Raw genomic sequence first — 22504 nt, forward strand, 5'->3', positions numbered from 1 at the left:
TCACCAGCAAGGGCGGAGCCAGGCAGCCACTGTGGGGAGCCTTCCACACAGGTGAGCACTTGGTGAGCGTTCCACACAGGTGAGCACTTGGTGAGCCTTCCACACAGGTGAGCACTTGGTGAGCCTTCCACACAGGTGAGCACTTGGTGAGCGTTCCACACAGGTGAGCACTTGGTGAGCCTTCCACACAGGTGAGCACTTGGTCAGCGTTCCACACAGGTGAGCACTTGGTCAACTTGGATGGATTGGAGTATCTTTAGGTCAAGACACACCGTTTTTATTTTCCATAACTCATAAATACTTGTGATGCAGAAGGGACGTTTCCATGAGAGGTTTTGAATTTCTGGGTTTCTTGTAAAGGAGACCAACTTCAGGCACCGTCAGACAGCTCCGGGAGGTCTCCAGAATCACTGAGGACAGACCAAATAATATTGATTTCATTTCTGCTTTACTCTAGAGTTAATTAAGAGGACTCAATACACCATCAAGCTAGTAGAGAAACATCGAGTGCCCAAATATACTTTAGGCATCTGACAAGCCAGAACTGTGATGGGGCTGGGCATTTAACAGTCCCCCTGGAAGACCCCGGGGGGCCGAAGGGGGACCTTAGACATCGATGCTTCCCGTGTCGTCAGAAAGCCTTCGTGGTGTGGCTTGTTGGGAAGTCTGAGACGTCGAGGGGGCCGTGTTCTGGGGACGTTTGGCTGGAATGGAACCAAGTCGCCCTTTCCAGCTGGACCTTCCCAGAGTCTAGGGCTTCTACTGACAGCCAAGTCTAAGACACGTATTTGTCGCACGGAGGATTCTGTCTTGCGTTGGTGGGTTAGCGTGGCTGGGGATTCCAGGGGGAAACAGCTGTGGCCTGTGGTCCCTGTCCTCGTACCTGTCTGTCTCCCTGCTCAGCTCGGGGCCTGAGACACAGCTGCCTCTGTCGAAGTTGCTCATCATTTTGTGTACAGTTGGCTTGGAAATCCAGTGTCTGGATTCCAGCTGTGGTACCCCAAATCACACGGTGCCTGGCCCCAAGTGTGGGGGCTGGGTGGGGCGTGGGGGCAGGTCACAGGTCAGGGACACGGGACGGGCCTTTGCTCTCCAGCGCTTCCTTCCCCAGCGAGCCTGTGGCGTCCAGGCTCTGTCTCCCCAGCGCCGCTTTGTAGCTTCAGCCCTTGTGAAGTTGGGGTGAGGATCATGTGAGGACTAGAGCGCTAGCTGCCTCTGTGGAGTGGGGGGGAGGGGGTGCCTCTTCCTTCCTCCCTCCCTCCCGGGCGGCTGAACACTCACCCGGTGTTTCCGTCTCTCCTCCCTCCCCGAGGTCGCAGGTCTGGCAGCAGGGAGGAGGAGGTGGTGATGGTTCCATTTGTTCTTTCTTGAGCAATCCCAGGACCTTCTGGAGCATTCTGGGGGATGCCCAGCTGCCAGCGTGGTGGGGAAACCAGGGAGTGAGGGGTGCATGCGGAATGTTAGCAGTTTAAACGGTGTCTGGGGAGACGCAGCACACTTGCCACGACCCCGTGCAGAAAGGAACAGATGGAAGGTTCTGCGTTTTCCGCATAGCCCCTCCCCGGCGTGCACCATCTTTGGGACCCTGGGACCCTGATCCCCCAGTGGTACCCGGCGCCGGGACCCTACCTCCCCCCACAGCGGCACCCGGCCCCAGGACCCTACCTCCCCAGCGGCACCCGGCCCCAGGACCCTGCCCCCCCAGCGGCACCCGGCCCCAGGACCCTGCCCCCCCAGCGGCACCCGGCCCCAGGACCCTGCCCCCCCAGCGGCACCCGGCCCCAGGACCCTGCCCCCCCAGCGGCACCCGGCCACGCCGCCAGGATCCTCACACCCAGCACCACGGTGCCCACGCCGCCAGGATCCTCACGCCCGGCTCCCCGGTGCCCCCGCTGCCAGGATCCTCACGCCTGGCTCCCCGGTGCCCCCGCTGCGGCCAACAGCAGACAGGACTCGGAGCTTCCGCAGTTCCTCTGAGACGTCTTTGGGGATCCGAGAGGGAAAGGACCCCAGAACCAGCACCAGGCAAAGGCCGTGGGCCGCGCCAGGTGTGTTTTTCCTGACAGTCCCTTGCGGTGCAACACTGCAGCCGCATCCAACGGTCGGCGCCGGTCTCAGGCCCAGACCCTGTTCTTGGTGCTGTCCCACTAAACAACGTGGCTGTTTTCCTGGGCCTGGGGACAGGCCTGACCGAGGAGCGTCGGGTGCCTGCAGCCTGGCACCCGCACCACGGGCAGGAGGTCGCGTGGCCCCTCCATGAGCCGGCTCCTTCCCGCCTCAGCTCACCCCACGTCCTCGGCCACGGCGCCCGGCCCGCGTGCCTCCCGGGAGGGCCAGGCGTCCTCCGCGGAGCCCCGCGGCCCCCGGCCCCTGCCTGCTCACCGGCGATCCTGCCGCGCCTCTGCGCTCCTGATGGCCCCTCTCTCCTCTGGGAGCTGCTGACAGTAGCCAGACTGCACTTACATCGAAGAGAAATGTCTCGTCCACTGAAGAAAGGAATCGCACACCTCTCGTCCACCAAGGACACTCAGCTCGTCACAAAGCTGTGCCGTGCTCTAAACTTTGGAAACAAAAGGGAAGAGCTCAAAATGGAGATCATTGTCCCATGAATCTCTTTCCTTAAAACCAGCTCTGAACAGGAGCAGAGATGGCAGGAGCAAGCTGTGTCAGAACTGGCCGGCTGTGTGCGTGCCTGTCTCCAGGCTGGGGCTCTGCGGCTGCCCCGTCTGGCAAGGCAGAGCCCTGGGCTGCCCTCCTGGAGACCAGACCGGGGCCTGTCCCCCCTGGGCTGCCCTCCTGGAGACCAGACCGGGGCCTGTCCCCCCTGGGCTGCCCTCCTGGAGACCAGACTGGGGACTGTCCACTCTGGGCTGCCCTCCTGGAGACCAGACTGGGGACTGTCCACTCTGGGCTGCCCTCCTGGAGACCGGACTGGGGCCTGTCCACTGCAGGCTGCCCTCCTGGAGATCAGACCGGGGCCTGTCCCCCCTGGGCTGCCCTCCTGGAGATCAGACCAGGGCCTGTCCCCCCTGGCTGACCTCCTGGAGACCAGACTGGGGCCTGTCCCCCCTGAGCTGCCCTCCTAGAGACCAGACTGGGGACTGTCCACTCTGGGCTGCCCTCCTGGAGACCGGACTGGGGCCTGTCCCCCCTGGGCTGCCCTCCTGGAGACCAGACTGGGGACTGTCCACTCTGGGCTGCCCTCCTGGAGACCAGACTGGGGACTGTCCACTCTGGGCTGCCCTCCTGGAGACCGGACTGGGGCCTGTCCACTGCAGGCTGCCCTCCTGGAGATCAGACCGGGGCCTGTCCCCCCTGGGCTGCCCTCCTGGAGATCAGACCAGGGCCTGTCCCCCCTGGCTGACCTCCTGGAGACCAGACTGGGGCCTGTCCCCCCTGAGCTGCCCTCCTAGAGACCAGACTGGGGACTGTCCACTCTGGGCTGCCCTCCTGGAGACCGGACTGGGGCCTGTCCACCGCAGGCTGCCCTCCTGGAGATCAGACTGGGGCCTGTCCCCCCTGGGCTGCCCTCCTGGAGACTGAACAGGGCCTGTCCACCACTGGCTGCCCTCCTGGAGACCAGACCAGGGCCTGTCCACCGCAGGCCCTGACTGGCCCCATCACAAGCTTCCCCCTCAAAGGACAAAGCCCCTGTGCCTTCTAAAAGGATCCTTCTGGGTTGTGAAACTTGAACTCTGCTCTTGGGTTTTTTAGTTCTGTTTGTGGGGTTGCCACTCTTTTAAGAAGAAATGATTTGGAGGACTTGGGGACAGCCGGGATCTCTTCCCGCCTCACGGCTGTCTCTGCTTCTTCCCGACTCTCCTCATCTCTGGCTGGTGTGCTTACGCTCTTGTGCATCTGCATGTGTGCTCAGGTTAAGACACACAGGAGAGCACATTTCAGGAGACAGTGGCCGGCCCCCGTGGGCGCCTGGCGTAGCCCTGCGTGGTGAGCACTGGGAGCTCTAGCCGTCCCCGGGCAGGGTGCCGCCACGATCCTGGGCCTCACTCCGAGTGAGTCAGGGCCTCTGTGGCACACGCAGGCCCCAAGGCCTCAGAGCCCGCTGGGCCCGTCCACACCGCCTCCTGGTATCTGAGCCATTTGTCTCTCCAGAGACTGGCCGAGCATGTCACAGATGGAGGCACGGAGCATGCCCTTGACTCGGCCGAGGGTCTGCAGATTCAGGGATTTCCCGGAACCTCCCAGAACCTCCCTCACCTGAGGAGGGAGGTCTGCGCCAATGCCGGCGGGACAAGGTCACCTCCCAGCCCCGTGGGGCTTGCTCTTGCTCACCAACTGCTTCTCAACCTGCACGGTCAGCTTCCTGAGGAGCTGTAACCGAAAACAGTCTGACAGGATGCAGACGATCGGGGGTAGAATGGCATAAGAACATGATATGTGTAATATGTGTCATAGCATCTCATAATACCGCTCGTGTTGTGCACACGCTGCACTTTACAACAAACACCTAAAACGGATGTCTTTCACAAGGTAAATGGCAAAATGGCCCTCCCTCCATCCCTGAGCCACGGATGCATCTTGATGCCATTTGCCTGTGTCTTAGACGGCCTCACCCTCCAAGGAAAGGAGCCGACACAGAGGGTCAAACCGTCGACCTTGTTCTCCTGGGCACGGGGTAATTCCTTCTTGGAAGGCTGCCCCTTCCCATCCCTCTTCATCGATTGACCGAGTAGAAATACGCTCTCCGTCCTTCACTTCTGGTGCCATGCTGGGGTCTGAGAGGTTGCACCCCCTCGGGTGAAGTTGAAACAAGGGAGGCTACCAAATCAGACCCCTGGGTGCTGGTTTGCCGAGCTCCAGGCACAATCCATCTCATCTTGGTTCTTGCCAACCGCTTTCCCCACGCCTCCCAAGCTGAAACAGGTCTACAATATGCAATAAGAATCACCGGGCTGTAGCTGTGTGTGGCTGGTGTCCGAGTTTGAGAACACATCAGGGGCCCATAGGGTCACACAGAGCCCCTAACCACCCATCGCTTTCTAAGCACGCAGCACCTTGCCACCGGTCGCCATGCTGCAACCGGCTGTTCCCGCCTCCTGGGCAGTCCCGGTCTCCTCATCCCTCCTGGACTGAGGCCACAGCCGATCGCCCCTCTCCCTGAAGCTGGGTCAGGCGGTGTGCTGGGTGCGACAGACACAGCATTCACCTGCAACACAGCACTGCTCGTCATGTTGATTGGTCGGACCTCAGCTTCATTTTGCCCTGCTGGCTAGTTTGAAAGAGGTCAAAGGTGTAGCTAAGCAATCAACCAAAACTAGGACACCTGGCCAACACAGACGCTCGTCAGAAAACCAAAGCTATTCTTACTCTGCTGGTGCTCGACCGCTTGAGCCATGCCTCTAGCTCCTAGAAAAACACTTCTTAAAATAGCGTGTCAGATGGTGGCTGCCCTTGAAATGGCTTTGACAGAGAAGATTTCAACTCCCACAGCTTCCCCCTTCTCTTTTACATCCTTTTCTTCAAATAATTGATTCTCATTCAGCAGTATGGAAGAGGGGCATGTTATTTTGGTAAGAGGCACGTGGCTGGGAGGGCAGTTTTCGTTTCTGAAGAAGACGCTTCTTCCAGCATAACCAGCCTCTTCAGCAGGCCGATATGGGCTCCAGGATTCCTTGCCGCTTTCCAGGCTGGTATTCCACCCATCAAGCTGGTAAGCGGGGTGCCCTGCGTTTTCCGCTCACGCGCTTTCCAGAGGGATCAGTTCCTGGGCAGCCTTTGCAGCGGTGCTGTTGGGGTGGTATGATGGGGGTTTGGGTGCCGTGTTGGCCTCTGACCCTTGCACAGCTGACATGCCCAGAGCTACTCCACTCTCCATCCTGCTAGGGACATCTCGTGGTTCTGGCGTTTCCTTGATGGCTTCTCTAGCATAGCTAATGAACCAGCATTCTTATGGACAGTGCACCACCCAAACAGAACGGAGTCAGGACTCGCTGCTATCTGATTTGACTTTAAACCCACCTACTCAGAGGACCTGAGCATCACTTAAATACTAGTGAGAAGGAGCCGCCGGAGCTGAGGCCTCTCTTCACCTGCTCAGGATGGTGACCTCAGGGTGGAGGGCCGGCCCTATGGAGGAGACTGCAGCTTAACGCACAGACAGAACTATCTGTTCCCAGCATTAGTTTCCCATCCCCGTCTCAGATTCTACGGTTTGTCCCAAATCCACACGTCCTATGATTACCTTGATGGAGTCATTCGAAGGAGCACCAGGACTCTCTTCTCATGTGACTTGTGTGTCCACCTAAGGGGTCAGCTCCCAAGACTGAGGTCCAGGCCCCGCATCCACTCTCCCGAGACCGAGGCCCAGCCCGCATCCGCTCGGGTGCATGCAGGCTGAGAGCAAGGCAGGTCACCTGGGGGTGGAGTGGGGCGCTTCCCAGCAGCCCTCAGGACAGAGGCCCCGCAGCAGTGCTGTCGCTGGGCGTGATCAATGGGCCTCTCTTCTAGAAGGCTTGCCAGGAGCAGGGAACTTACTGCGATCTTTTCAGAATCCATTCACCACCATCTGTTCCTATCCAGACATAGTCTCCAGGGCGCCCAGGGTGAGCTGGAAATTCAAGGAGGGATTCGAGCCAAAGTGTCTGTAACCTGAGTGAAAGCAGAGGAGAGGAGAGGTCCAGCCCACCGTCCCCAGAGCTTCCGCGGTCAGCTCCAGCTGGACCAGGCCCTTCCTTTGCTGTTGATCACTCCTGGCATGTCAACAGTTAGCAGGGTGAGCTGGGGTCCGGTGGCTCACGCCTGTAATCCTACCTGCTCAGAAGGCTGAGACCTGAGGATCCTGGTTTGAAGCCAGATGGACAGGAAAGTCCATGAGACTCTTATCTCCAATTAACCAGAAAACCAGAAGTGGCGCTGTGGCTCAAAGTGGTAGAGCCTTAAACTTGAGCAAAAGAAGCTCAGGGGCAGTGCCCAGGCCCTGAGTTCAAGCCCTAAAACCAAAACGTAAAAAAAATGTTGGCAGGTTGGCCTGACCAACCATTGATAGTCAGGCTGACCCACGCATAGTCAGACGGTCCCCATCTACTCAGTGAGCGCTGTCCACACAAACGTGGTCCCTAGCTCCCAGGGGCCGGCGCAGTCCAGTGTGACCTGCGTCCAATACCGTCTGGTCCACGCAGCATGCTGGGCCTGACATGCTCACAGGTTATCACATCATCTCAACCAACTGCTCCAAAAATACACCCTCAATCTTTCCTGTATCTTTCCATCATGATTTTCCTTTTAAAAAAATTTTACTCTTCTAAAACCTTAGTGTTCGGGCACATTGTTGTTCAATAATATTATCTATCTATGTCTGGGTCCAGGAAGACGTGCCATCTCAAACTCTGCAATTATGATTAAATACACTTGTTATGACCCACAGATAACTAAACTTCCAGATCTCATTGTGGTTTAAGTTTAAAACTTACCCTACTTTCTCTGGCTTGTCAATTCCTAAATGCCCATACTTGGTTAGAACTGGTAGAGATAAGATAACCATCTTTTAAAAGTAATAACTTTTATATACTAAGAATAATTCCTGCTGGGCACCGGTGGCTCACGTCTGTCATCCTAGCTACTCAGGAGGCTGAGATCTGAGGATCGCGGTTCAAAGCCAGCCCAGGCAGGAAAGTCTGTGAACCTCTTATCTCCAATAAGCCACCAGAAAACCGGAAGTGGCGCTGTGACTCAAGTGGTAGAGCACTCACCTTGAGCAAAAGAAACTCAGAGACAGTGTGTAGGCCCCAGGACTGGCACAAATACAAGAACGTATAACAGACCTTTGTAAAGACAGTTGCAGATGCTTGAACATGTGAAGTGTGTGTAAACATTTCTGTACAAATGAGACTGGTCAGATGAGAGAACTCTCCGGTAGATAGGCTCCTCACTCTTCCCCACAGACCCCTGCGCACTGTTTTTGGGGCTCCCGGTTCCCTGCCACGTCCCTCGGCCTAGGTTCCATCTCCTGTTTTGGGCAGGGCTCTATGACTAAGCCTTTCTGTGCCATCACCCGGCCACTGAAGCCTCCTGTGCCCCCTTCGCACTCGCCCCCACCCCCGTCCAGGCTCCTTCCTTCAGTCCAAGGGTGCAGAACCCACGTCAGTGCGCTGGGAGTGGTCTGTGAGCAGGAGGCCGGTTTGCTGGGTTACCCTACTGCGTCACGGCTCTTCATTCCTACGGGTCCTAACGTAGGCTCACGGTCTGGTGTGCGTGACTGGCTATTCTGAAAGGGGTGAAAGTGTATCTGTACAACCAACCACCAGCAGCCCTGCTCAGCTGACGTTCTACCACTCCAGCCACGCCTCCAGCCCCTAGGGGAGAAAACATTTCGCAAAATAGCTTCTTGGACGGCGCGGTGCCTAGGTGGAGCACCCCTTTGAAGAGAAGGCGCGGTGTTCTCAGAGGGACCTGGGGCTGAGGCGGGGCGCGGCCCTGGTGCCCTGCTCAGTCAGGGCCCCACAGAGGGCCGGTGCTGAGCCCGAGCGCCCGGCCCGGCCACCCTGTAGCACCCGAATTCTCCCAGGAGTCGTGCTACCAATCTGGGGAAGAGCCAAGGTCTGAACCTGCATGAGAGATCAGACCAGAGGATTTCACACAGAAGGCTGAGCGGCATCCTGTGGGGGATTCCCCCACTTTCAGATGATCTCCCACAAGATGGCTGAGGAGTGGAGTCGAGCAGGAGGCAGGGCTGCTTGAGCCTCAGAGGAACTGAGGCTCAGGAATTTAGCCTGGACGTGGCTGAGCCCTCCCCCTCCCCTCCTTTGTGCCAGGGCTGCACCGCGCCACTCCGCCACTCCAAAGGAATTGTCTGCACCTGCCTGAGCGCGGTTCCCTCGCCCACTCTCAGCTCTCTTCTTCCCACTCCACGCCAACAGGGGAAGCAGAGAACAAGGAGAGTCACCCAACCCTGCCCCCCGGAGCCAGGGCCACCACCGCGGCCTAGGCCACCAGGGGTGCCAGGGAGGGGTGATGGGAGGGAGGGACGGAAGCGTCTTTCCTCCCTCGTGGCACCTAGGTCTTACAGTTTAGAAGATTTTCCAGGGCACATCTAGAAGACAGCTTACAGAAAACATGGAATGCACTTGAGGCAGCAATTTCTTCCCACACACCCGGCCGTGGGCGAGGTCCCTCACCGCCGACCCCGGCACTCGCCTCCTGTCATAAAGGGATTTGAGCTCAGATCGCAAACCACCACGTTTCATAGCCAGGAGAGAGAGAAAAAACGTGCCCTGGCCTTGTCGATAAAACCCCGGAATACAACTCAGTGGGTTTTTTTCATTCTCCCTTCTGATCTTGTCCGTGGGTTTGAGTTCTACCTCCTTGAGTTTTCTCAAGTGAAAACATTCAGCTCACAGGAGTGGCGTTATTCCGAAGCTTGCTCCCTGAGGACTGGAGCTGCTCCCCGAGGCCCGGTGGTGAGCGCACCGGCGCCGCCCAATGACCAGGCCGGGCTCAAGCACAGGCCCAGCTTTGGCCTGTCTGCCTGTTTTCTCTGCTCTCAAGCACTTCTGAGCGAGGCACATTGGGCTCACCTGGGGAGCTGTTAATACGGCAGAGGCCAGGGTCCCTGCGTGCTGCTCTTCTGCTTCTCAGAGGGAGCCTGGGCTGCCCCGCCACACCTGGCCACCCCTCACACCTGGCCACCCTTTCCCCCAGCTGACATCCTCAGCCCGCACCAAGTCACTGGTCCTTACCAGCCAGGGGTCTGGGCAGAGGAGAGGCCTACGCTCTGGACACTCTCAGACTTCTGTAGGAAAGGAGCTCTTAAACACTGGAAGGAAGGCCCCCGGCCCCGCCCCAGCCCCGGGTCTGCTCTTTCTCGTGGGAGCTCGGGCGTGTGGATGTTTGCTGCTCTAAGAAGTGCACATAGAGGTAGAGACCCAGCACCAGGACAAGGTGTCTGAGGTCCTGCACTAGATCAGCTGTCCTGACGGTCCACATCCTGTGCTGTACCCACGTCCGTGTGGCTGGTCCCAGGACCCCTGGAACACGCTGTCATGGTGAGTTTCCAAGGCCCCTTTAGGGCCTCCCACTGGGAGGCTCGCCTGACTGGGAGGCCTTCCCTGGGGAGGGCCTGGGCTCTCAGCCCAGCCAGTCCCACCCTCCACCCTGCGGCTCCTCTGCCCTGGGGCTGCTGGCCCGGCTGGGCTGTGTCTGCGGCCTGATGCAGGTGAGCTGGAGGCTGGGGACGGGCGACTGTGACTGCTAACTGGATCTAAGCCTCCATCTCTCCTCCAGGAGGACTGGGCTCCCAGGCAGGGCCAGCACTGTGGGTCTGCTGCACACAGGTGCTCACGAGCCACAGGCAGCTCACAGTGAGCTGTTGATATGTTTACTGTAAAGACGCTGTACGGACAGGTTACAGTTACATCAGGAAGGTAATGAGTACATTTCTTTTTCTTTGCTTGGTCGAGGGGCTTGAACTCTGGGCCTGGGCGCTGTCCCTCTACCACTTGAGCCACAGTGCCACTTCTGGTTTTCTGAGTGGTTTATTGGAGATAAGAGTCTCACGGACTTTTCCTGCCCCGGCTGGCTTTGAACTGCGATCCTCAGAGCTCAGCCTCCTGAGTAGCTGGGATGACAGGTGTGAGCCACCGGCGCCCGGCTTATGAGTAGATTTCTTGTCAAGCATTGTTACCCCTTCCTTTGTTTTTCTCCTGCTATCCCTTCCCTTCCCCACCTTCCTCCCTCCTCCCCTGCCCCAAAGTTGTAAGGTTCATTTCCAGCATACTGTCTTGTACATTTCATCGTTGCAATGGGCCATCCTGTGTCCAGCATTTTGTAATTCCCCTTCCCCTCCTAAAATTAGATAAATGTATGTTTTTGCATTTACCTCTCAGACACCAAATTGTTCAGAGATTTATATAAAAATTAGCTTACTTTGGGACACTAACCTAAAAAAATCAACAAACAGTATATTTAAAAGAGAACTAAGAATATGAATCCATACCACCACCATATTTAAAGTTTGGGGATAAATAGAATAGGCCAGGAAAAAAATGTAAAGGAAAAAACCAACAATAACAATCCCCCCCACAAACTGAACTGCACGCAGGGAAGATTTTAGGCCAATAAACAAGCCGAGTCCCGTGGGCGCCAGGCCAGGGTGTGGCCGAAGCCGCCCAGCGGAGGCCCCTTTCCTACCTGGTGTCCCTGCTGTGGGGGGGGGTGCTGCCACGAGCCCTCCCAGCCCCCGCTGCCATCCGGAGCCCCGGATGCTTCTAGAAAAGCACATTAATAGGCCAGCCCGTGGCTCGGATCAAAGGGCAGGAAGTGGGTGAAAGAGTGGTCATCTCGGAGAACATAATTGTGTTCTTTGAGATTAAAACACAAAACAGCTGGTGACTGCGGGCTGGGAGCTGGGCACCCTCCAGTCGGGCTTGGAGGCGGTGGTGACTGTGGGCTGGGAGCTGGGTGCTCTCCTGTCCGGCTTGGAGGCGGTGGTGACTGCGGGCTGTGAGCTGGGCACCCTCCAGTCGGGCCTGGAGGCGGTGGTGACTGCGGGCAGTGAGCTGGGTGCTCTCCTGTCCGGCTTGGAGGCGGTGGTGACTGCGGGCTGGGAGCTGGGCACCCTCCAGTCGGGCCTGGAGGCGGTGGTGACTGCGGGCTGGGAGCTGGGCACCCTCCAGTCGGGCTTGGAGGCGGCGTCCCGGAGGTGGCCAGCCTGGCCTGGCTCGGCGTCCGCCTGCGGCTTGCGTCTGTTGTTACAACCGTGGCGCGGCCACTCACTGTCAGATGAACCTGATCAGGAAAGCGCATTAAACAGTCCCGCGTGGAAAGCCAGCACACGTGCCACGGGGGGCAGGTGACGTGAGCACTAAGAACGATTCCACGGAAGTGTCCTCACACGTCAGGCACACGCACGGGGGTGGGGTCTGCTGCCACCTCCCCACCCCCCAGCCGGGGCTGTGACTCCCCCGCCCCCACCCGCCCTGCTCCGGCACGCGGGGGGCGGGCCTCCCGGCTGGGTAGCTGGGAACACCCGGAGTTAGATGCTCAAGCTGGGTGCCCTGGCCGGTGCCCGGAGTCCCTACGCCTCACGGGTGAAGAGTTTTCGGAGGCCCCTTCCTTGCGCAGTCCTCTGGGAGTGGTCTTCATTTCTGGCCTAGGTGTTCATGACCATACCTGAGAGCAAACCGGTGTTCAGTGCTGAAGCTGCGGCCTGCTCAGCTCTGCCAGCCTGGGGCGGGAGCTGCCCCGGCTCCTCGGTGGCCTGTGGTGTGGCTTCTCCCTTCCAGCCTAGACGCTGGCGTTCTCTCCCCTTACATCTCCCGGAGGCCAGGTTTCTGGGTTGACTGAGCTTGTCAGGCCGCACTTCGTGTTTTCCTGATTAGAAGTGTTGAGGTCCTCTCAGAAATAGCTACAGCAGGAAGGCTTAAATGTAATATTTCTAGACGCTAAAGGAACCAATTCCCCCACTTCCTGAGAGCAGACGTGTGAGCCCCCTGCACTCAGGCGGGGTGCTGAAGATCCCCTCCACCATCTTCCCTCTCCCAGCGCCCCTCAGTCTTGGCTGTGAATTCCTCCGTGCTCCTGACTCAGTAAATCAGGCGTTTATCGGCCAGTGGCTAAGGGGTTGAGAGGAGGCAATGCGGCCCTCCTGTCCAGCACCCCAACCCGGGGCCCCGGGGCTGCGTGCACTGGCAAAGTGCACACACAGCAAGCCAGAAGTGAAGCACCTTGTCCTTCAAACTGTCAGTGTTTAACACCAGTGCTGTGTGTTTTGAGGCCATTGTGAGTGGAATTGCTTTCCTAATTTCTTTCTCAAATAGTGTATTGTTACCATACAGAAAACTACACTTTATATGTTGATTTTATGCCATTATATCACCCAAAGTGTTTATCAGATCTAGGAGAGTTTTGGTGGAATTGTGTGTGTGTGTGTGTGTGTGTGTGTTGGTGTGTCAGTGTGTCAGTTCTAGGGTGTGAACTCAGAAACTGGGTGCTATCCCTGAGCTTTTGGGCTCAAGGCTAGCACTTCACAACTTAAGTCACAGCTCTACTTTTGACTTTTTGGTGATTATAGATAAGAGTTTCATGGAATTTCCTGCCCTGGCCATCTTTGAACTTTGATCCTCAGATCTCAGCCTCCTCAGTAGCGAGGATTACAGGTGTAATTACAGTGCTCAGTTTATTACTGTTTTAAGTACAGAACTATGTCATCTGTGAACGGGGATAATTTGACTTCTTTCTTCTCTTTTTAATCTCTTTTCTTTTTCTTGCCTTATTGCTCTGGTGAGGAATGCTAGTTCTACATTAAGCAAGATTGGGGAGAATGGACATTCTTGCCTCATTCCTGGTTTTGAAGATTCGGCTTCAATTTTCCCCATCATTTTGATAAACCAAAAATAAATCTTGCTTAGAATTATCAGAATGTGTTATTACTTCATTATAAAATTATATTTGTATTATCTAGTTATTGTGATTAAGTCAAATCCAAGTGAAGGCCATTCTGGATGAAGTGTGTGTGTGTGTCCTCTCTCACATGGACCTGAATGAATGGACCTCTTTCTTACCACGTGGGAAATGAACTGGACAAAATGGCTCTGCGCACTGGCCTGCTCATCCCTGGCCCCTCCCTGGCTCCCATCCCACCAGGAGCCATTCAGTGAGGAGGTCACGGGGGCCATGGCTGGTGTGGTGCACCAATGCCAGCTCCAGCTGCTTCTGGGGACACCCTGGATGGTATGGCACCGGCTGGGGGCGAGCCTCTGCTCTGTGGGTGGCACTGGCCAGGGCGGGCTCCAAAACATCCATGTCTCCTGGACTCGTTTTTTTACACTTATTAGAAATCTTCAGATGCATGGTGTCTACATTGTGGTCATACATGTCATATGAATCTGAACGATGTAGGTCACTCTGCTCATTAGTGGGGAATGATGTCCTCTCTGTTGTCCCCCGTCCGAGGGGCTGTCCACTCTACCTGCAGAGCAGGATGTGCTGGTGTGAAGCACAGCATGCTTGCAGTGCTGGAGTCTCCCTTCAGGAGAATGAAGGCCTCCAGGATCGATGGGCCCAGGAGACCAGTGTCCACTGGAGAAGCAGAAACTCTCCCCGCCCTCATGGCTGATCAGACCCGGATTCCTGTGTGGCTGTGTCTCGGGAGTCGCTCGGCCCTCACGCCCCGGGGCACACGCAGCAAAGCTCTTCTCGGCGGCCTGCGATGTCTGCTGCTGTCATTTGCAATGCTCCCCTAGCATGGAGAGTATTTGGAGTTTTGTTCTGTTGCCTACATATGGATTACACTTGAATGTTAATTTTATCTTCATAGCATTCAGTAGAGAGTCGTGTTGGGGAGGAGAGCTCCAGTGCTGTCACGTGGGCATAGCGGGAGTGCAGAAGTGTTAAGGCAGTGTGTGCATGTGTGCATGTGTGCGCCTGTTCACATGAATCCAGTGACTCATAGCACAGGGGAGCACTGGCGGGTGTCAGGAATAAGGAATGGTCCGAGAACCGCACACGGCAGAGAGTACTTGCAGTCTAAGATATGTAGGAATGCACCAACGGGCTCACCTGGGAGGTGTGCAGAAGGGGTGGTGACCTACACCAGGACCGGGAGGCCGCGACAAGCGAGTTGGTGCGGTCAGGGGCTGGGGGTCAGACGCTGTTCTAGACAAATTCCAGATGAACTGCCCTTTTCTCCAGGCAGTGGGGTTTTCCACGTGAGCTTGGGAAACCGAGGTAGGGGAAACATCTTCTTCGCCCCAGGGTTCCTTATTTTTAATGATCAGCTATTATTTTCACTGTAGAATGAGCTCTGATGGTACCTTCAAGGGGGAAGGTCACTCGGAGGTCCCGGTTAGCATGTGGCAGAGTGCAGGGCAGAGCCGGCCTGGCAGGAAGGTCACCCTGCCCTGGCTGTGGCCGGGTGCCAGCGCCCCACCCAGGTCCCCTGGGTGGCTTTGGTGGCCAGGGGTCAGGCCTCCCTCAGGCGGCCATCCCAGCCTCATTCCTCCACTCTGGAAAAGAGCGGGCCTTAACTTTGTGTTGTTGTTGTTATTGGGCACGCCTCACTTCATCCCCCCTTCTTCCCCCTACTGTCCCCCCACAATTTACATCGTGTACATTGAATGCAGGGACTGCATCTGTTCATCCTTCCTCTATCCATTCCTGTTTCTCCTTTTTATCCTCCAAAAATCCATGTTTTCATTTTCTGGTGTTGGCCAGGCTAACTGGGGTGAAGTGGATTCTCAGTGGTGGGTTTTTGTTTTGTTTTTTATTTATTTATTTATTTTTGCTGGTCCTGGGGCCTGAACTCTGGGCCTGGGCGCTGTCCCTCCGCTCTTCAGCTCAAGGCTAGCGCTCTACCACTTGGGCCACAGCACCACTTCTGGCTTTTTTCTGCTTATGTGGTACTGCGGAATCGAACCCAGGGCCTCATGCGTGTAAGGCAAGCACTCTACCACTGAGCCACCTTCCCAGCCCCTCAATGGTGTTTTGGTTGGCATGTCTGACCTTCACTTTTGGACAAATGTGAGCCATGGCATCTCCTGGACTGCTGTGTGTGTGTGTGTGTGTGTGTGTGTGTGTGTGTGTGTGTGTGTGTGTGTGTGTGTGTACACATGTGAGTGCTGCCTCCACTAACTGAGAGATCTCATGGCCTGCAGAAACCACACCCTGGTGTCGGGTCTCAGGAGAGTCCTGTTCCAACCCCTTTCTCCTCTATCTGCAGGGAGAGCCACGAGGAGACCTCAGCCAAGGTCAAGCAGTGAGCTGCTCGCCTGGACCCCACCCGTCTGGCTTTGCTGTGCGGATCCTCGTGGAGAGGTAGGATCCATTGTTCCCACAAGAACTTCCCATTTCCTTAGGAAGGTGATTTTGTCAGCAGCAGCGGTGCATGGGGTTGCTGATTGCGTAGCAGTTCTGTTCTATTTTCTTTTCTTTTCTTCTTTTTAAAAATTTTTTGGTGCTGATCCTGGGGTGTGAACTCAGGGCCTAGGTCCCTGAGTCTCTTGCTCAAGGCTTCTGGTTTTTGTCTGGTTTTGTTTTGGTAGTTTTAGGGGACATAAGAGTCTCATAGACTTTCCTGTCCAGGCTGGCTTTGAACTGCTATCCTCAGGTCTCAGCCTCCTGAGTAGCTAGTATTACAAGTGTGGATTACACAAGCGGCCAACTAGAAGTTCTTTTCTGCTGGGTATTTGTTCTTATTTCTGATGCTTGAATACTTCAATTTTGTGTCATTATTTGGTCAGGTAAGGATATATGTTGATTCATACATGAGCCATAGGAGAGCTCCGGGTACATCCTGGTGGGTCAGAGGCCAGCAGGAACAAGCAGAGAGTGTCGCCCAAAATGCATTGTGGTTTGCCCAGCATTCCCACATCCCTCTCTTGCACTGTGGCATTGTGGTTTGCCCAGCATTCCCACATCCCTCTCTTGCACTGTGTGAGCGTACCTGGGTCCCGCTGGACTTTCAGACAGCTTGACCTCCGTTCTTACATTTGCCTCAAGTGCTTGCTCTGGGTAGCCTGTGGTGCATGAACGTCCTACACCTTCCCCTCCTCAGGAGCCAAAGGACCGGTACCTTCCCTTCCCTAGACAGGAGGAGGATGCTCTTCCCGGGGTCAGAGCCATCCTGACACATTCTAGATAATCCCTGGTTCTCCATGTTCATTCTGAAACAGAATTGTGCTGACTCCATCTCCACTGAGGAGCAGCACTGCCTGACCAGCATGTCTGGAGGTCCCTGAGCTCCGCCTGTCCCACCCCGCCCCGCCCCGCCCCGCCCATTGAAGTGGACACTTGGGGACTCTGGGCTCTGGCCTCTGCTCCTGAGTAGACGGAACTGACAAATACTGTTCTTATCAATAGGACAGATGTAATTCCCAGAATGACTGGGGACTCGATCAATCTGCTGGCTGTGGTGTGCTGTTTACCAGATGATTAATTTGCATTTGTTCAAAGGCATTGTGTCTGCATTCTCTTACTTTTGGGGTCTTTCAGATTTTCCTCTGGACATTGCCACACAATTTAATGTCATGCTGTCACAAAGACAGATTTGTAAGCTATATGCCCACTGTAAAAAAAGTTAGACTATTATAGGATCAATATTGCACGTATATGTTATTACATATATTATAGTGGTAATATTGCTTATAACTTATTACATATATTACATATATTTACATATATTACATATTATTGCACATATATGTAATAAGCATTGAAAACCTCTAAGTTCAGAGATAACCACCACAATGGTTAGTGTGAAATCCCTTCGCATGTGTATTTTTTGAGTGGATTACACTTGTTTACATGAGTTCTGTCTTTTGGTATTAATAAATGTGTCCCCTGGTTCTGTCTCCTGGGCTCTTCGACATTTCATGTATGTGCATTTCCTAGAGTCAGCCATATACATACATTTCATTCTGTTTGCGTCTTAAATTTTTCTCTGGAAACAATTTTTTTTGCCAGTCCTGGGCGCTGTCCCTGAGCTGCTCTTGCTCAAGCTAGTGCTCTCCCCCTTGAGCCACAGTGCCACTTCCAGCTTTTTCTGCTTATGTGGTTCTGAGGAATTGAACCCAGGGCTTCATGCATGTGAGGCCAGCACTCTGTCACTGAGCCATGTCCCCAGCCAACCCAAGTTTCCATAGCCCTGCCTTTGGTAAAGTCTGAGCACTCTTACTCGTCCCTGGAGAGCCGCTGGGTAGCTTTGGGGAGGGGGTGTCCTCTCCCGGCCCCCTCTGCCCTGGCCCTTGCTGCCTGTCCCCACCAGCCCCGGCCACCCTCCACCCCCGACTCCTGCCCATCTTCGTGTGGCCTCCCATTCCACAGGGAGCTCTATGACTTTGACTTTAAAAAGGATGGTGTGAATTTGGTTTTCAGAGGGCTAAGCGTGTTGTTCAGCATGTATTCTGATCTCTAAGAACTCATTTCACAGTCCTAAACTTCGTGTCTCGATCATGAGCAAAATCAGCAGGCGTTTCCTTCTGTGTTCAGCCCTGGGGGTCCCTCTTGGTGGTGACAGGAGCCACACATGTGGCGGCTCAGACACACTGTATGTAGCATGGATGTGAAGCACAGAACAAATCTGCTCCAAAGATACGCGTGCCGCTAGGGCAGCTCTCCACAGGGCGTGTCACCCCTCCGTGCACGCTAGGGTCGCCCGGTGCTGGGGTCCACCCATGAGCGTGCTGTTCATTCCCCTTCTAAAATCCTCCAGGACCCACGGGCACTCAGCCAGGCAGCCCCTCGGTCCTGGCATCAGGCAGTCACTGGAAAGTTCTCCCGTGTCACCAGTGTCACCAGTGCACGTTGTCCTGCTGTTGTCCTTGAGAGAGACAGAGGGCATGTAAATCCGTTAGCTCTGCCGTGACCTCGAGGATGGCAGTGGAGCACCTGGGGGTGGTTTCTATTTCATGTGTCTGTACTTCAGTGTGTGGTGATAGGACAGTGTTTTCTCAAATGAAACAGCTCACCTAGTTCAAGGGAGCTGAACTGTCACAGAGTGACGGCCTGTGTCCTTAGTGATGGGTGAATTCCTGTACAGTGGCAAACGTGGCTCAGCTTTGCCCACACGGCCGGCTGTTCCAGACCAGGGATGCAGGCTTTGTAAGTGGCCAGGACACACACAGGCTCTCTACACTGCCCTTGCACTGAAAGTCATTTGCCTGGAACTGTGAGTGCTTGTTCATAGGGTGGTGTTTGTAAACTTAGAATGTAAGACACTCCTGATTGGATACTGGAAATCCTGGCCTGCTCTTCAAACACTGCCACCTAGGTCTGGGGTTGTCTGCCTAGGCCCAGCTTACCTCCTCTGTAAGATAGAGGCGCTGGAGTATCCCCTGTTACTGCTTGGTCTGTTGTGCAAATGTGATTGTATATCATGATGTTGTATATCATTTCCATATGGGAATCCTGGACTCTAGGCTCCGGGTTACAAAGCTGTGCATGTGGGAATCCTGGCCTGGCTCTAGGCTCTGGGTTATAGCGTTCTGTGTGTGGGAATCCAGGTCTGGCTCTAGGCTCCAGGTTACATAGCTTTGCATGTGGGAGTCCTGGCCTGGCTCTAGGCTCCGGGTTACAGAGCTCTCCATGGGGAATCATGGCCTGGCTCTAGGCTCCAGGTTACATAGCTCTGCATGTGGGAGTCCTGGCCTGGCTCTAGGCTCTGGCTTACAGAGCTCTACATGCAGGAATCCTGGCCTGGCTCTAGGCTCCATGTTATACATCTCTGCATGCGGGAATCCTGGCCTGGCTCTAGCCCCAGGTTACAGAGCCCCATTTGCTTGGCAGATGATGAGACTGTTTGTTCCAGAGTTCCTCTCCACCTAGGGCAGGCCCACGCTGAGCCTTCTCTTATGACCACATACCAAACCTGCCTCTTGGGGCTGAGTCCTCTGGGGTGGGTGTGAATTTCCGGGCTCAATCCTGAAGACAGAGCTGTGGTAGAACATACTGACACCCCACTTCAATGAGGAGAGAATTGAAGTGAAGGGTCACTAGCATCACAGGGCAGAGGGACACCGAGTGTCTGAGCTGCTAACCCCCGCGCCATGTTGGAGTGGGTGAATGGCTTCGTGACTTCACATTTCAAACCACAGGTGGTTCTCAAAATCACATGGTCACCTTAGGGATAAATGCCTTCCACCAAGCCACTTTCATACACAAAAAATATTCCAAGAACCACAGCTTGCCAGTGAGTGAATGTCCCAAGCTCTACAGGTGATGTGTAAATGATGCCGAGCCAGGGTTTTTATTTGGAATACCAAATTCAGTATCAGATAAGCACCAACAGAAAGTGCTGGTCCCCTCCAGGAAGAGAGCGTGCCAGCTGAGCAGGGCATGCTGTGGCCGTCCATGGATACACGCCGCGGCTCACAGATCGCTTGCTGTTTGGGGTGTTCTGGTGGTTTCTTCATTCCTCCTCTGCTCCCCGCTGCTGTCCCTCTTCCTCCTCTTCCTCCATCTCCTCTGGGGAGCAGATGAATCAAGCCTCAGAGTCTTGATTCATGTGTCCGCAGACACATTTCTTGGGGCTCCCTGCACACCAGTCACCTTCCCCAATATGGGGAGAGAAGTGTCCTTACAAACCTTCAGACCCCAAGGCGGGGGGCTCCGGAGGCCCCCTCTGAAGATAACAAAAGGAGCAAAGGGCTGAGATAGATCCACCCCCTGAGGGAACGGTCCGGTCGCCCCTGTGTGACCCCCCGGGGAGCTGGGGGGGGAGTGAGCTCACTCCCATGGAGAGGGGGCGGGGGGCGGAGGGCGGAGGTGACTCCCCAGGGAGGGCCAGGGGGAGGGGGCGGAGGTGACTCCAGTGATGTCACCTGGACACAGGCTCAGGGGGGAGGGGACACAGAGGCCTCGGTCAGCCACGTGCCGTGGGAAGGTTGAGTCCAAGCCGGCCTGGCCCTGCGATCACCAGGGTTGACAGGAAGACAGGGAGGCGCACATGCTTTTGCCCGTCTTTCTGTCCCGACAGTGCTGTAAGACACACAGCACCTTCATTTCCATCACCGCGGTTGCTTATTTCCCCGTACACAAAATACAAGAAAAGCCGCGCTTGCGTCCCTCAGCTGTCCCTGAGTCTAGAGCACCAACTCTGTGAAAGAGCAGCACGATATTACAGAATTAGTGGTAGCTCTTTAGGCACGCTGACAGCATGTATCACGTCTCTGTGTAAAGGTGAGTCTCTGTAAGTGAGAGGTGCCCCCGGGGTGCGTCTGAGGCCGTGGTGGGAGGAGCAGCCCAGGCTGGATGGGCTGCAGGGTGGACTTGGGCTTGAGAGGCTCCCCTGCCTCCCTCTGGCTTGATTGAAGTCTCCGTGTTACATGTCTCAGAGGTGGCGAGTCCCGTGAAGGAAACTACACAGGCACCGCTCAGAGCACAGCTGGTGGGGAGAAGCCAGGGTCCCACTTGGAGGCCTGGCTGAGCGCCCCAGGCCTCAGCTCCCAGCTGCAGGTGAGGGCAGTAGTGATCTGGACCCCATAGCGTTGTGTGGCCTGTTACAGGGCGTGTGTGCATGCACGGCTGAGCTACACACACAGAGCAGCACTGCACGTGTCTGCTGTCACCTGTGCTTACACAGGTGTCATCGGCACACATGACCACGCTACGTGCAGACAGCATGAATGCATGTGTCTGCTGTCACCTGTGCTTACATAGGTGCTGTGTGCACATGACCATACTACATGCAGACAGCATCAATGCACATGTCTGCTGTCATCTGTGCTTACACAGGTGTCATCTGCACACATGACCACAGGACATGCAGACAGCGTCACTGCACGTATGCTCTGCCACTCACACAGAGGTGGTGCATCCATGTGTGTCCACAGGACAGGCAGACAGTGTTGCTGTGTCTGCTGTGACTCATCTGTGCACATGTGTTACGTGCATATTCCATGTCCATGTTACATGCAGGCAGCATGACTGTGCATGGATGCGCTTGTCATTCTTGCAGACAGGGAGACTTGTGTTTTCATTTAGACCTGTGATTGTTACATAGAAAAAAATCCTCAGTCTTGTATATGAGATGCAGTTTGGAGCAAAAGTTATCTTTTCTCTTTTAAAATTAAAAGTAGAATTAAGTTAATAGCTCCTTACTATCACCTGTAGTATTGGCTAGATTTCTTACAGCATTTATGTAATTTATGTTGTTGGTCATGGGGTTTGAATTCAGGGCCTGGGCGCTGTTCTGAGCTCTTTTCCCCAAGGCTAGTGCTCTACCGTGTTCAGCCCTAGCGGCACTTCTGGTTAATCAGAGACAAGAGTCTCAAGGACTTTCCAGACATTCCTGCCCAGGCTGCCAATGAACCGGGGTCTTCCACTGTCTGTCCCCTGAGTAGCTAGGATGACAGGCGTGAGCCCAGCGGCCACTTCTAATGGTATCGAGAGGGGAAAGGGAAGCTGGAGGGTGAATAATTTTGAAATACTTTGCAACTATGTGCTAAGATGGTGTAAGAATTTAAATGTCTTGGTCCAAAGGGGTGGTTCTGAGCAAAACGTAACATGTGCCCCTTTGAAGCATGGTGGTGGGGCACGGGCGGGTGTGAACGCACGGGCAGGAGTTCACTGCAGGTGTGGAACAGAGCAGGGAGAGCGGCGGAGGCCGCTGGAGGGTCGGGGCCTGGGGGAGGCTGGGTCGAGCAGGCCGCTTCGCTGACAGATATGGTAATGCTTCAGTGAGCCCTTCCTGGGCAGCCAGTGGATCCTGGCAAAAACAATTTGTAAGAAATGATCTTTAAATTTGCTGACTTAAAAATGAGTTTTTAAACTGGGGGCTTCCATTAGGTTTTGCTGGAGAATTCATTTTTTGGGGGGAGGGGTCTAGTCATGGGCCTGAACTCTGGGCCTGGGCGCTGTCCCTCAGCTCTTCAGCTCAAGGCGAGCACTCTACCACTTGAGCCACAGCGCCACCTCTGACTTTTTTTTTCCTGCTTATGTGCTACTGAGGAATCGAACCCAGGGCCTCACGCATGCAAGGCAAGTGCTCTACCACTGAGCCACCTTCCCAGCCCCTGGAGAATTCATTTTTAAGTGGCCTTTTCCTTCCAGGTAG

The 22504-nt window shown here is 55.3% G+C and overlaps 1 protein-coding gene across 17 annotated transcripts in view; it reads left to right on the top strand.

The window, feature by feature from the left end:
* Myt1l (myelin transcription factor 1 like) overlaps positions 1-22504 on the top strand; it is a 404426-nt gene that overhangs the window by 27436 nt on the left and 354486 nt on the right. For all 17 annotated transcript variants that reach the window (XM_070014657.1, XM_070014648.1, XM_070014661.1 and 14 more), the window contains exon 2: positions 15674-15768. The gene's annotated coding sequence lies outside the window, so the exon portion shown is untranslated. The remainder of the gene's footprint in view (positions 1-15673; positions 15769-22504) is intronic.

This window comes from Dipodomys merriami, unplaced genomic scaffold, assembly GCF_024711535.1.
Source record: "Dipodomys merriami isolate MVZ:Mamm:240054 unplaced genomic scaffold, mDipMer1.0.p SCAF_99, whole genome shotgun sequence".
NCBI classification, from domain to species: Eukaryota; Metazoa; Chordata; class Mammalia; order Rodentia; family Heteromyidae; genus Dipodomys; species Dipodomys merriami.